Source organism: Dasypus novemcinctus, chromosome 21 (genome assembly GCF_030445035.2).
Source record: "Dasypus novemcinctus isolate mDasNov1 chromosome 21, mDasNov1.1.hap2, whole genome shotgun sequence".
Lineage (NCBI taxonomy): Eukaryota > Metazoa > Chordata > Mammalia > Cingulata > Dasypodidae > Dasypus > Dasypus novemcinctus.
Window position 1 is genome coordinate 5,743,503 of NC_080693.1, and position 14,269 is coordinate 5,757,771.

The window sequence follows — 14,269 nt, forward strand, 5'->3', positions numbered from 1 at the left end:
CACTCAAATCTGTAGGTTATGTCTTGTCCATTTTTAAAATGAGTTGTTTGTCTTTTTATTTTTGAGATGTAGGATTTCTTTATATATGATAAATATTAGACTCTTATTGGATAAATCATTACCAAATATTTTCTCCCATTGAGTAGGCTGCCTTTTCAATTTGGCAAACTTTTTGAAGTGCAAAAGATTTTTAATCCTTGAAGTGGTACTGTTTATCTATTTTTTCTTTCATTGCTCATGCTTTGGGTGTAAAGATATGAAACCATTTCCTACTATAAGATCTCATAGATCCTTCCCTCCATTATCTTTTGGGAACTTTATGATCTTGACTCTTATATTTAGGTCTTTGATCTATCTTGGTTAGTTTTTGTATAGGGCATGAAATCCTCTCTTATTCTTTTGGATACGGATATCCAGTTCTCCAAGCACCGTTTTTTGAAGAGGCCATTCTGTCTCAGCTGAGGGGCTTTGTGACTGTTGACTATCACTTGACCATATATGTGACAATCTATATCAGAACTCTGAATTCAGTTCCATGGGTCAGTATGTCTTTCATTAAATTAAATACTATGCAGTTTTTACCATTGTAGATTTACAGTATGCTTTAAAGTCAGGTAGTGTGATTCTTCCAATTTCATTTTTTTTTCAATATATGCTTGGCTATTCAGCGCCCCTTTCCCTTCCAAATGATTTTCATAACTAGCTTTGCCCATTCAGCAAAAATGCTGTTGTAATTTTACTGGGCTTGTATTAAATCTGTAAATCAATTTGGGTAGGATATGTTCACTTATATAAAAAGGATAAATCAAAACTATAAATTGTCTGCAGTTTATGATTTTAAAAGTTATTTTACTTTTCTCCATTTCTTTCTGTTCAAAAAGGTGATCAAGTAATGATGGTTAATTTTACATGTCAACTTGGCTGTTGCCTACTTTTTATACGTAAGTAAGAACTGGCATGATTGTTACTTTGAGGTTATTTTATATATGAATTTAAGTCATTAGATTTTGAATGCATCTGTAGATGATTACATCTACTTTCAACAAGAGATTGCATGTTTGTTTCCAACTTTTGGCAATCATGATTAATGCTGCTATGAACATCAGTGTGCAGATGTCTGTTCATGTCACTGCTGTCAGTTCTTCTGGTTATATACCTAGTAATGGTATTGCAAGTTCACATGGCAAGTCTATATTCAGCTTCCTTAGGGACTTCCAAATAGTGCTTCACAGTGTCTGTACCAGACTACATTCCCACCAACAATGAATAAGCATGCCAACTCTCTACATCTTCTCCAACATTTACAGTTATCTCACTTCTTGTAGTGGCCTGTCTAATAGGTGTGAAGTGATAGCTCATTGTACTATTGATTTGCCTTCCCCTAATCACTAGTGATGTTGAACATTTTTTCATGTGTTTCTCCACCATTTGCATTTCTTATTTAGAAAACTGTCTTTTTAAGACTTGCTCATTTTAAAATTGGGTAGTTTGTCTTTTTTATTATTGAGTTGTATGGTCTCTTTGTGTATCATGGATATTAAACCCTTATCAGATATGAGATTGTAAAATACTTTCTCCCATTGAGTTGGCTGCCTTTTCACCCTTTTGATAAAGTCCTTTGAGATGCAAAAGAGTTGAATTTTGAGGAGGTCCCATTTATCTATTTTTTCTTTTGTTGCTTGTACTTTAGGTGTAAGATTTAGGAACGTATCATCTATCACAAGATCTTGAAGATGTTTTCCCACAGTTTCTTCTAGGATTTTTCTGGTTGTTGCTTTTCTACTTAGGTCTTTTAACCATTTTGAGTTAGTTTTTGTCTAAAGTGTGAGATAGGAGTATTCTTTCTTTTAGATATGGATACCCAGTTTTCCCATCACCATTTGTTGAATAGACAGTTCTGGCCCAGTTGGGAGGGCTTGACCACCTTGTCAAAAATTGCTTTGCTGTAAATGTAGAATCTGTTTCTGAGATCTCAGTTTGATTGCATTGGTCAATATATCTGTCTTTATGCCAGTGCCATACTGTTTTTTTACCACTATAGCTAGATAATATGCTTTAAAGTCAGGAAATGAGAGTCCTCCAACATCATTCTTCTTTTTAAAGATATTTTTGGCTATTCAGGGCCCCTCATGTTTCCAAATAAATTGATAATTGTTTTTTCCTCTTTTTCAAAAAAAGTCTATTGGGATTGTGTTGAATCTATAAATTAGTTTTGGTAGAATTTGACATTTTAATGATATTTAACTTTTCAATCTAGGAACACAGAATATCCTTCCATTTATTTAAGTCTTCTTTAGTTTCTTTTAGCAATGTTTTGTAGTTTTCTGAATACAGGTCCTTTATGTCCTTGGTTAAGTTTATTACTACATATTTGTTTTAGTTTTTATTTTAAATGGAAATTTTTTCTGAGTGCCTCTTCAGATTGCATGTCAGCTTTATATAAATGCTATTGATTTTTGTGTATTAATCTTATATCCTGCCACTTTGCTGAACTCACTTTTTGGTTCTCATAGCTTTTTGTGGGTTTTTCAGGAAATTCTAGATATAGGATTATATAATCAATGAATAGTGAAAGTTTTACTCCTTCCTTTCCTATTTGGATGCCTTTTATTTCTTTATCTGGCCTACTGGCTCTAGGTAAAATCTCTAGCACAATATTGAATAATTGATGGCATTAAAATTGGACTTTCAGGCGGTGGACTTGGCCCAGAGGTTAGGGCTTCCGTCTGCCACATGGGAGGTCCACGGTTCAAACCCCGGGTCTCCTTGACCCATGTGGAGCTGACCCATGCTCAGTGCTGATGCATGCAAGGAGTGCTGTGCCACACAGGGGTGTCCCCCGCATAGGGGAGTCCCATATGCAAGGAGTGCACCCCATAAGGAGAGCCGCTCAGCATGAAAGAAAGTGCAGCCTGCCCAGGAATGGTGCTGCACACACGGAGAGCTGACACAGCAAGATGACACAACAAAAAGAAACACAAATTCCCATGCTGCTGACAATAACAGAAGTGGACAAAGAAGACGCAGCAAATAGACACAGAGAACAGACAACCGAGGTGGGGGGGGGGCGGAAAGGGAGAGAAATAAATAAATAAATCTTTTTTAAAAATTGGAATTTCAGGATATAATGCATTTACTTCAGTATTTCTCAAAGATTTTATACATTATACTAATTAGATAACATTTTGAACATAGAAAATAATAATTTAGAAAAGAATTATGGTATGTACATACTCAGCTCACACAATTCTTGCTAATCTTTGAAGGTAAGTATTGTGCACTTTATTATTTTAAATAGTCAACTGCACAACCTGAAAAGTATAAGGCTTATACACTCAAAAATTACACAGTGAGGAAAGGACTTATGAGTCACTCAATACTTCTTACATATTTGGGGATATAGTCTTACTTTTCATTTCACTATCTTCATTTTTTCTTCATTTGGGTTTTACATATAACTGAATTACATTTATTTACTTGGTAGTTTCCTACTAAGTATTTGTCACACCTTACAAAAAATTGATTGTAATTCAGACTCAGTCAAAAATTTTTATGGTCACTTTTTAAAAAAAATACATAAAACATTATTTTTTCATTAATGAAATTCTCTTACATCCTAAGGAAGTATTAGATAATTGTTTACATATTTCTTCAAATTTATTTATGATTGTGGCCTGAGATTCTAAATCTCAAGTGTCAATAGGATATGAATATGTGAAAGAAAAAGACATCTGAAGAAATACTTTAATTGCAATTTGTATGCATAAATAAGTCAATTTAGGCGGCGGACTTGGCGCAGTGGTTAGGGCGTCCATCTACCACATGGGAGGTCCACACCTCAAATCCTGGGCCTCCTTGACCTGTGTGGAGCTGGCCCATGCGCAGTGATGATGCACGCAAGGAGTGCTCCCCCGCGTACAGGAGCCCCATGCGCAAGGAGTGTGCACCGTAAGGAGAGCCGCCCAGCGTGAAAGAAAGTGCAGCCTGCCCAAGAATGGTGCTGCCCACACGGAGAAATGACACAACAAGATGACACAGCAAAAAGGAGACACAGATTCCTGTGCCGCTGACAACAGAAGCAGACAAAAGAAGATGCAGCAAATAGACACAGAGAACAGACAACCTGGGTGGGGGGGAAGGGGAGAGAAATAAATAAATAAATAAATCTTTTTAAAAAATAGTCAATTTACTACTTTCAATCAGATCTATCTGACTCATTGACAATTCACATATTTCTGTTAGAAAAAAATAGTACTTAGTGATTTAGCAGGAAAAGTAACGTGTCTGTATTTCTATTCTACATTACATGAAACAAATACCTACTTTAAATTTCCATCCAATAATTTTCCATAAGTGAGAAATTTTGCAGATTTTCCTTCACTTATTTTATTAGTATTCATTACTTTTCAGGTTTTCTTTTTTTCTTTTTCATTGTATATTTTATAATATATATTAACAAAATTTTCCTTCTTTCACTGAAATGCCAGTGTCTAGAAATATCTTTCGGCTGGCTGTGTACAACCACTAAATACTTGTGGACAGATTAAATAAGACCTTAGCTTGTACCTACCACATGTTTGCTTGAGATATGCACACAAACATACACACCTCTGGAAACCACTTAAGTGCAGAGAATTATCATAGTGAAGAATATTATTGGTAGATTATGATGAAATGCATTTATTTATTAGCTATATGCTTGAAACTTCATTTCCTAGTAAAGTACAAATATATAAGAAATATACAACCCATTCTTCAAGGACTTTACACAAATATGTGCAGGAAAGTCAAATACTGTGTTCTGTAGTTAAATATTGTATGCTGGTTTTTAAGCAGATTAATAAAGAGACAGATTAAATGTATGCTTATCAAGGATGTTTGAAAGTATAAATTGTTTTGGGCTAATAAAATATAATGAACTGATAAAATATAATGGAAGAAGATGAAAATGCGAGATAAGAGTGTCACTGTGTATGTAAGGTCAAAATTCTAGGTATATTTTCAAAATTGTGTTCACTGATGGGAGAATTTATCTTTTTTTTTTCAAATTCTCAATTTATTCATTTTTTAAAAAATATTACATTAAAAAAATATGAGGTCCCCATTCACTGCCACCGCCCCCACCACACCACTCCCCCCACAGTAACACTCTCCCCCATTATCATGACACATCCATTGCATCTGGTGAGTATATCTCTGGGCATCGCCACACCCCATGGTCTGTGGTCCACACCATAGCCCACACTCTCCCACGTTCCATCCAGTGGGCCATGGGAGGACATACAGTGTCCAGCAATTGTCCCTGGAGCACCACCCAGGACAACTCCAAGTCCCGAAAATGCCTCCACATCTCATCTCTTCCTCCCATTCCCCGCACCCAGCAACCACCATGGCCACTTTTTCCACTCCAATACCACATTTTCTCAATTATTAACCACAATAGTTCATGAATAGAATATCATTAAGTCCACTCTAATCCTTACTGTATTCCTCCTTCCTGTGGACCTTGGCTTGGTTGTGTCCATTCCACATCTATGTCAAGAGGGGTCTTAGATTCCACATGGATACTGGATGCAATCCTCCTGCTTTCAGTTGTAGGCACTCTAGGCTCCATGGTGTGGTGGTTGACATTCTTCAACTCCATGTTAGCTGAGTGGGGTAAGTCCAATAAATCAGAGTGTAGGAGCTGAAGTCTGTTGAGGCTCAGGGCCTGGCTATCATATTGTCAGTCCAGAGATTCAAATCCCCTAGATATATCTTAAGCCCCAGCACCAAGTACAATTCCAGTAAAGTAGCATGAAAGGCTTGTGAAAAGAGATTCCATCTGAGTCCAGCTCCATCACGCAGAAACACCAGCTCCAAAGAAGGGCCTACTGACATGGCAGTGAACCCCATCTGCCATGACCATAGAACCTGTGGGTCTCTTTAGCCCTCAAAAGGACCAATACCTGGCATTGTATCTACTTTATCTGTCTCTGAGACTCTGTTCAGGTGTGCATAAGGGCAATCCTTCTGACAACCTCCAGACTCTTTTTTAGAGACTCATAGCCATATAAACTCATTTGTCCTTTCCATTTCCCCCTTACTTTAGGTCAAACAGCATTTTTAACTCCTGTTATTATATGTAGACAGGGATATTCTGCTGGTGCGCATTGAACCTTTAATTCAAGGTCATTTTCTAGTTATTTCTTGGTAGTGATCCCTTGGTGCCAGGGAGGCTCATCCCCAGGTGTCATGTCCCACACTGGGGGGAAGGCAGTGCATTTACATGCTGAGTTTGGCTTTGAGCTGGCCACATTTGAGTAACCTGGAGGCTGTCAGGAGGGAACCCTTAGGCACAGTGCTGCTCTAGGCCTTGTTCTTATTTCAGGCGTATAGGCTCACAAGCATAGTCATTAGTATCAGGGACTCACTGTTGGATCCTCATTCTTTCCTGGTCCTTACCGTTGCACCTGGGGTACTGCCGCTGCTCCCCTAGGGACCACGACAGAGCCCCCCCTCCCCCTGCCAGGAACCCAGTACCCCCCCAGCTGTTGTTTTTAATTGTTTCCACTATGAGTATATCCAAACATTTCCATGCACCCTGGACACATGCCCTGTATAACTCCCTGTCAACCATATATCACCTGTCAATAACATCCCATACCAGTATTCTTCTACTGCCATTGTTGAACCACTCTGTGATCCAAAACTTCCTGAAAAGTGAAGCCCAATATGTCAGGTTCCCTTACTAGTAAAATGGAATATAGCGATGAGTTTAAAGGTTAGATATAGAATACATATTGATTTGGAAAAATTCTACATCCTATCTTTTTCTTTTCTTTTTTCCTAATTATTGAGCTTCTCTTCACAAGAGCCTTAGATCACAGTAATTCATATATACAATATACAGTACTCCCACATATCCATTATAAAACCTTTTCCCTTCCACAGCGATAATCTTTTAACTTATTCATATCATATTTACTGAAACTGATGTACAGATATTGAGACAATAGCTTTCAAACAAGGTAACATTTGTATTTACATTGTGGTTTATACTTTAGGCTATACAGTTTTCTAAATTTTTTAGTTATCCTATGTTTTACATTATGGTTTACATTATTCGTCCCCTACATGTTTTTGGTGTAATATTACATGTTTTATATCCATCCTTGTGTACTCTTGTGAAACACTTCTTTTGCCCTCACATTTACTTTGGTTCCATCTATTCAATATCTATTTCCCCCTCCCCTTGGGGCCCACAGTGACAGTCAGTCTTCATTTCTTGAGGAGCCATGTTCAGAGATACTTGCAACAGTGTTGAGGGAGTTTATCTTTCATATAGTACAAAAATGGAAATTTTTGAAAAATAATAGCTTGTGCACTGATTTTGCAAAATAATTTACTTTCCACCTTTCAGCATGTAATTAATTATATAAGCAGTGCGGGCCTGACTACACATGAACACAGACCTGGAGTATATGTGCTTTTCCTAAGATCCTCTAGAAAAGCTGTGGGAAAATGTCATCCTGGGAAAGACTGATTCCTGTGAGAAGATGATGATGGTAAAAGTTGTGGAAATAACCATTTAGGCTACTCACAGTATTTGATTGGTAAGAGCCTCTTTAGAAGAGGAAAAGTAATTACACGTATCAACAGGAAAAATGCATAAATGTGTCTACAGGAATATAAGCTTTCTATAGGTAAAAGCATTGGGTAGATCATTACAATTTCTGAAAGTAGTGAGAGGGGAAAGTTGGCACCAGTTAGAAATTTGAGCTGACCTTCATGCTAGGAAAGGAGAAATTGTAAAAAAGATAAAATATAAAAGATAAATTTCTATAATGAATATTCAAAGAGCTAGTACACATTTATTAAATATTTTAATTTACAAGAAAGATGTTCAAAAGGATTATAATACATATTTGTAACAATCAAGTATTTAAAAGAAAATTTTAAAAACTGCTAAATAATTCTGAGAAGTAACAATGTGCTATGTTTGAATAAAACAAGAGAAAATGAGTATGGCTGTTTGAAATTATTTCATGAATCTCAAAAAGAGAAAGGTTATGTTTGTGAACTAATCCATCCCTGTGGGCATGAGTCCCTTTTGCTGGATTATGTCAGTGAGGTGTGACTCAAGTTGAGTCTCTGCCCTCTTGCTATGTCTGATATAAACAGACACAGAAGGAAAAGGAAGCTGTGGTATTTGATCCTGCAATATGAGAGAAAGGACTCCAGTTTTGTCCTCAGCTGAGCTGCAAAGAGAGGACCCTGAGAGGCCCAAAGGACTGAGACCCAGGGAGAGATGAGCCATAATGCCTGAAAGCTTGCAGCTGAACTTGAGAAGAAAACCGAGCAGCTTAGACTGATAGAGGAGGCCTGGAAAAACCAAGCCCTATGCCTGCTTACCTTCAGCTGAGCTCCAGGAAACAGTAGATTCTGGAGGGGAAGGCAGAAACTTTGGCAGAGGTCAGCAACCATCTTGATTCACAATGTGGCAGCTGATGCTCATGAGAAAGCATCTCTGCTGATGTCATATTTGCAGGTTTCATGTCTCAGAATTGAAGCTTTTGCTCCAAATAAATCCCCATTATAGAAGCCAACACATTTATGGTACTTTGTATCAGCAACTCTTTGGCAAACTCAAACAATGAAAAATATTACAATTTTTAGAAATTTTCCCATTAGTTATAAGAAATGAATTCAATTCAAGGGTTTCTCAGAAAAGAGCAGGAACATCATGAAATAGAATGGATCCATGGAGAATGACTTTACTGCTTATTATAATCTACGGGAAATGGAGAGTAAAACATTAAATTTATAGTATCCTGGGTAAGGATTGTCATGGTAGGAACAATGAATTATCAATGTGAATGATTCTTGTGGAATCAAAGAGGGCAAAGTTGGAATTTTGCACCTTCTCCATTGGTTTGCACTGACTTCTGGCTTGTTCTGACTGACCGCATCCAAATTTCTTTTGCTTATATGGACTCCATCCATATACACTATTCTGCCCCTACCCCCTGATTCAAGTTATCCTAATCTAAATAAGATATTCAACGATCTTATTCACAAATGAGTTCACACTCTCACTAATAACATATTCAGAGGTTCTGTTTACAATGGGTTCATACATGCAGCAATGAAAATTATGACTTGAACGTATTGGTGTTCAATACAATTTAGGTATTTTGTTGAGGATTTTAGTAGCCATGCTCATTAAAGTGATTTGTCTGTACTTTTCTTGAAGCATCTTTATTTGGTTTTGGTATTAGGGTGACATTGGCATCATAGAATGAGTTAGGCAGTGTCCCCTCCACTTCTAATTTTTGGAAGAGTTAAAGCAGGATTGGCATTTGTTCTTTCTTACATGATTGGTAGAATTCATCTATGAAGCCATATGGTCCTGTGTTTTTTGTTGGGAGATTTTGATGACTAATTCAGTCTTGTTACATGTGATTGGTCTGTTGAGTTCATCAATTTCTTCTTTCATCAATGTAGGCTGCTTGGGTGTTTCTAGGAATTTGTCCATTTCTTCTAAGTTATCCATCTTGTTGGCATGCAATTTCTCAAAGTATCTTCTTATGATACATTATTTCTGGGGATCAGTGGTGATATCTCCTCCCTTATTTTTTATTTTATGTATTTGCATCTTCTCTCTTTTTAAATTTTTGTTAGCCTAGTTTAAGGTTTGTCAATTTTATTAATCTTCTCAAAGAACCAGATTTTGTAATTTTTTCTAGTGTTTTTAAATTTTCAATTTCATCTAGCTCTTCTCTAATGTTTGCTATTTCCCTCTTTCTGCTTATTTTGATATTAGTTAGTAGTTCTTTTCTAGTTCATCCTGGTGTGGAGTTAGGTCTTTGATTTTAGCTCTTCTCTTTTTATATAGGCATTTATGGTTCTACATTTCCCTCTCAGTACTGCTTTTACTGCATCCCCTATGTTTTAAAATGTCATTTTCTCATTTTTATTCATTTCAAGGAAGTTACTGATTTCTTTTGAAGAGATATATGCATGCCAATGTTCATAGTGGCCAAAAGTGGCCAAAAGTTGGAAGTAACTGACGTGTCTATGAACAGATGTATGGATAAGTGAATTGTGGTATATACATACTATGAAATATTATTCAGCTGTAAGAAGAAATGCAGTATGAACATATGGGACAACATGGGTGAATCTTTAAGATCTGTTGTGGAGTGAAGGAAGCCAGTCACTGAAGGACAATTTTTATGTAACCTCACTGATATGATCTAATTACGTTGAGCAGAGCTAGTGTCTGGAAGATAGGTTATTAGGAGACAGAAAGGGCTCAATATGGGCAAAACCTAAAATAAGGTGAATGGGGTGGTTGGGCAGTGGATGGGGTGATGCTGATACAGGGATGTGGGGGGTCAAAGGTGCTGAAATGTCAGGGGGAATAAGGTGGGGGGGGTTGAGTTGGAGTATCCATGGAAGGGCTGGAAGAAGAAACAAGGTGCATTCTGGGGGTTTGTAGGTCTGTGGTTAAAAATACATGACGGGGGAAAATGGACTTGGCCCAGTGGTTAGGGTGTCCGTCAACCACATGGGAGGTCCGCGGTTCAAACCCCGCGTCTCCTTGACCCCTGTGGAGCTGGCCTATGCACAGTGCTGATGCGCGCAAGGAGTGTCACGCCATGCAGGGGTGTCCCCCGCGTAGGGGAGCCCCACGCACAAGGAGTCGCCCCATAAGGAGAGCTGCCCATCAGGAAAGAGAGTGCAGCCTGCCCAGGAATGGCGCCACCCACACTTCCTGTGCCGCTGACGACAAGAGAAGCGGACAAAGAAACAAGACGCAGCAAATAGACACAGAGAACAGACAACTGGGGGGGGGGGGGGATAAATAAATAAATAAATCTTAAAAAAAAAACATGATGGAAATGTTCTTTTGTCAAATAGTGCAGGGAAGGCTTACTGGTAAAAGGCATCAGGGTGGGGGCATATGTGACATAGGGCACACCTGGGGCATGCACCTATGGGATCTAAAAATGTTCATCTTGTCATAGTGTGTTATCTCAGTGGGTAGAGCCCCACACAATAAAAATATATTCAACTCCCATTTAGGGGAGTCCTGCTGTGTTCTCAATTAGAGGGGCAAGGATCTCCAAAAAAAAAAAGTCAATGCCTAGTAAAAGTCCAGTATGTCAAGCCCTCAATATTAATGTATGTAACTATGAGCCTTATTCTGCAAAAATTGAAACTTAGTGGTTTCCATAGTTTCTGAGGGAAGAGAAAGGGCATTTTTAGGTTATTGGAATTGTTCTGCATGATCTTGTGTTGATGGATACAGGGCATTTTAAATTTTTTCAAAACCTATGAAAGTGTATGGTGCAAAATGTAAACCATAATGTAAACCATCGACCATGGTTAGTAGCAATGCTTTAATATTCGTTCATCAGTTGTAACAAAGGATTCTGTGGTGGTAATGCCCACTCTAATTGAGAGGGAGCATAATGTAGGCATTTTCAGCTGTACATTTCCCTCTGAACACTGTTGCTGCTGTCTCTCATACATTTTGGTATGTAGTACTTAATTTTCATTATTTCAAACTTTAAAAAAAATTTCCTTATGATTTCTAATTAGACTCCTTCATGGTTTAAGAGAATGTTTGTTTAATTCCCTCCTGTTTGAGAATATTGCCGTTTTCCTTCTGTTGTTGATGTCAAGCTTCATTTCGTTGTTGTCAGTGGAAAGACTGTAAAACGTCAATCATTTGAAGATTATTGGAACATTTCGTGGCCTAAAATATGGTATATACTGAAGAATGTTCAATGCTCACTCGAGAAGATTGTGTGTTTTGTCATTGTTGGGTGCAATGTATTAGGTAAGACTGTTAGTTCTAGTTGTACTCTATTTCTGGTTGATCCTACCTAAAAATCTACCTTTTATGGGAAATGAGATATTAAGCTCTACAGCTATTATTACAAAACTGTCTTTTCCACTATAATTCTGTTACTGTTTGGTTCAGATATTTTGGGGCTCTGCTGTTTGGTATGTATCTGCCTATATTTGTTATGTTCTATTGATGCATTATTTTCTCAATTTATAATATCCTTTTTTTGTCTTATAAAAATTTTCACTTAAAATATATTTTATCCAATATTATTATAGTCACCCTATTTCTCTTTGGTTACTATATGCATGGAATATTTTCATCCATCATTTCATATTCAACTTATTTGTGTCATTAGCTCTAAATTGATTCTTTTTAAAAAACTGATTCTTTTATAGAGAAGATAAAGTCGTATCATGTGCTTTTTAAAAAGCCGACCGACCCTCGTCGCCTCCAGCCTCCAGCCTGCTGCCAGCGCCCCGCCGCCTGCGTGCGCCCGCCCAGCCTCGCCGCGCCGCCCACACCAGCCAGGCCAGCTGCCAGCCGCGCGCGCGTGTCCTCCCGCCGCGCCTTCCGCGGGGCCAGGCTTCCCGCTCGGGTCCGGCTGCGCTCGCCTGTGTTCCCGCGCGCGCGGGCTTCGCACCGAGGGCTGCTCGAGCTCGGTGACGTCCCGCGTGCACCAGGTGTCGCGCACATCAGGCAGGGCCTGGGGGCTGGGGTCCTGGGGGCCGCCAGCGGGGGTCAGTCTGCGTGCCCTCCTCCTGCGGCGCGGGCGAGCTGCTGGGCTCCTCACTGGTCGACGCCACGAGTTCCTGACCTCGCGCTACAAGGAGAAAGTGGAGCCACAGGAGCTCAACAACTCTTTCTCGCCAGCTGCATGGAGAAAGGGCGCTTCCTGGAGCAGCAGAACGCAGCGCTCAAGGTGACTGTCTCAAGGGCCAGGAGCCCACGCGTGTCGCCAGCTCTACGAGGAGTTGCTGCGCGAGCTGCGGGGCCAGGTGGAGGCGCTCCCCAACCGGCACATCCACGTCAAGTGTGACCTACTCCACGACCTGCAGCAGCTCAAGGTCAAGCTGCAGAGAACAATTTGGCTGCCTTCTCAGCGGATGTAGATGCAGCCACTCTAGTTCGTATTGCCCTGGAGCTCAGAATCGAGTCTTTCAAGGAGATGATCGCTTTCCTTAAGAAAGTGCACGAAGAGAACAGAGAGCTGCAGGTCCAACTCCAGGTGGAGATGGACATGTTCACGCCAGACCTCACCTCCGCCCTCAGGGACATCCAGGCTCAGTACGCGACCATCGCTGCTCAGAACATCTCTAAGGCGAGGAGTGGAACAAGTCGAAAGTGTCCCACCTGACCCAGGCAGCCAACAAGAACAGTGAGCGCTGCGCCAAGTAGGAGGTGGTGGAGTACCGGCACCAGATCCAGTCCTACACCTGTGAGGTCCACCCCCCAAGGGCACTAAGGATTCCCTGATGAGGCAGACATGGGAGCTGGAGCACCGTTCTGCCAGTGAGGCCAGCGGTTACCAGGACAACATTGCAGGACTGGAGGAGGAGATCTGGCACCTCAGCATGAGATGGCCAGCCACCTGTGAGTATCAGGACCTGCTCAACATCAAGATGGCCCTGGACGTGGAGACTGCCACCTACCAGCAGTTGCTGGAGGATGAGAACATCAGGAGCAACCTCCCATCCAGACCTTTGTGACCTCAACTTCCAAGAAAGGAGCCCGGAACAAAGGAGTTCCGATGTCCACACCAAGAAGACGGTGATGATCAAGACCATCGAGACCTAGAATGGGGAGGTCATCAGTGAGGCCGCACAGCAGTGACATGAGGTGCTCTAAAGCCACCAGAGACAGTCCTCTCCCCATGCTTCCTCACTGCTTCCTTCCCTAGGGCATCACACCCAGCCACCAGCCTTCCCTCACAGCCTCTGGCCCCTCCTCACTTACCCCTTGCCATGGCCCCCATAGGGAACATGGCCCATCCCTGCCCACCCCCAGGGGTGCCCCAGCCATCTGCTGATTGTTGGAAGGCTCCTGGGTGCCCTCCCTCCCTGCCCCCTCAGGGCGGCCCTTTTCCTGGGCCAGGGGGGATGGAGCCAAGGCCAGAGTGGTGACACTGCCCCTGGCACCTCTGAGCCTCTAGCTCCAGCTCTGGTTTTGGAAAGCGCCCCAGCACACAGCGTTGGGACACCCCAGGATGAGGATCGAGTCCCACGTACCCTCACTACCACCCAGCCAGGGCCAGAGAGAGAGAGAGAAAAAAAAGGGCCACTTCCTCTGGAAGTGGGCAGGTAACCAGGGGGACCAGCTCTCTGTAGAGCCTGTCCCCCATGGTCCCTTAGTTTCCCTTCCCTCTTCCCATCCTTGCCCCAGGATGGACTTAGAAAGAAGTGGCTACAAGAAGGAACCCCTGAAGGTGTC

The 14,269-nt window shown here is 40.8% G+C and overlaps 1 pseudogene; it reads left to right on the forward strand.

The window, feature by feature from the left end:
• Window positions 1–13,687, forward strand: part of LOC101418632 (desmin-like) — a 29,841-nt pseudogene extending 16,154 nt beyond the window's left edge.
• The last annotated feature ends 582 nt before the right edge of the window (window positions 13,688–14,269 follow it).